Genomic DNA, 1,204 nt, shown 5'->3' on the forward strand with positions numbered 1-1,204 from the left:
TCAAGTTTTTGCATATTTGAATGCTATCTGAAACTTGAAGTGTATGGGAAATTCCATTGTGACGCGGCAGTCAGTATTTGTAAGTACTTTTTATCTTAGTTTATACCGTAGTTGATGAAGTTTTCTCTAAATTCAGTAATTAGGAATATAATCCATAGTGTTGCAATTGCAACGAATGAGAGACAGGTGTCCGATTTTTTGAACGACGTATGTTTGTTGATAACGAAGTTAAAAAACTCCTACCAAAGAAAATTGTTGTACAGTAGAGTAAGTTTATGTTGTACATAGTAGGTGTGTTTTGTTTCATTTCATTATATCTTGATTAGGGTAATTTAATGATAGCTTTTAAGAAAAAACTTACGTTTAGTGTCTCTGACTCGTGACTTGCTTGCTCGCAATAGAAATAATAATGAAGGCAGCAAAATTTAGCTAAAATTAGGTTTAACGTTAGGTAAAATTTCACAATAGTTCAATAACTTTTACCTGTTTTAATGTGTTCTATGTTCGTTTGAGTATCTTAGTATGTTCCAGTAGATTATAGGCGCTCAGGAAACTGTATTAAAATTTAGATAATTTAATTCAATTTGTTTTCTTGAACAGATAACTTTCAACTAACCTAGATATTTTAGAAGCCGTACTATTTAATTAACTTCTGATTACTTGTTTGCTGACGCACTTAATCCACTTGTTTTACACACTTTTATCTAGGATAGACTTTTAAATTTAGTTCTAGTTTTAGTTTAGCAGTAATTATGAGGTATTTTAACTCAAAAAATGCACTTTCTTTTATGGACAAACGCCACATGACTGGTCTTAGCTGACTTGCATGTTTTTTCCTCGACTGACGTTATCTGACACTTCTATGGCTAACACAATGAATCTCCGTCACCGTGGGCAAGGATGACAACTAAAGGTTGGTACCGGTAATGTGTTTGGATGTATGGTGCGATGCACGCGAAGTTGCAACACTCCCCCCCAGTACTTCGGGCTCATTGATCCGACGTACTCACGTTTGCACCAACGTCCAAAACCGCTAGTTTCACGGCGGGTCTCTCAAGGAGTGCTGTTGCTGTCTTCACCATAGCTCGACGAATCTGACCATCCTTCGATCGGATAGTGCGAACCACACGACCTTTCGGCCAACAGTTCCTCGGTAATGTCTCGTCTACGATGACCACGATGTCCCCTTCGGCTATGGGCTTGA

The 1,204-nt window shown here is 37.5% G+C and overlaps 1 long non-coding RNA gene across 1 annotated transcript; it reads right to left on the reverse strand.

Moving 5' to 3' along the window:
* Positions 1–227: 227 nt before the first annotated feature.
* On the reverse strand, positions 228–792 carry LOC110677046. The gene is made up of 3 exons (XR_002500913.1): positions 617–792; positions 484–553; positions 228–429 (listed from the first exon to the last, which is right to left on the reverse strand). It is a non-coding gene; the product is annotated as an uncharacterized LOC110677046 (long non-coding RNA).
* Positions 793–1,204: the final 412 nt, after the last annotated feature.

The sequence above is a fragment of the Aedes aegypti genome, chromosome 2 (assembly GCF_002204515.2).
Source record: "Aedes aegypti strain LVP_AGWG chromosome 2, AaegL5.0 Primary Assembly, whole genome shotgun sequence".
Classification (NCBI taxonomy): domain Eukaryota; kingdom Metazoa; phylum Arthropoda; class Insecta; order Diptera; family Culicidae; genus Aedes; species Aedes aegypti.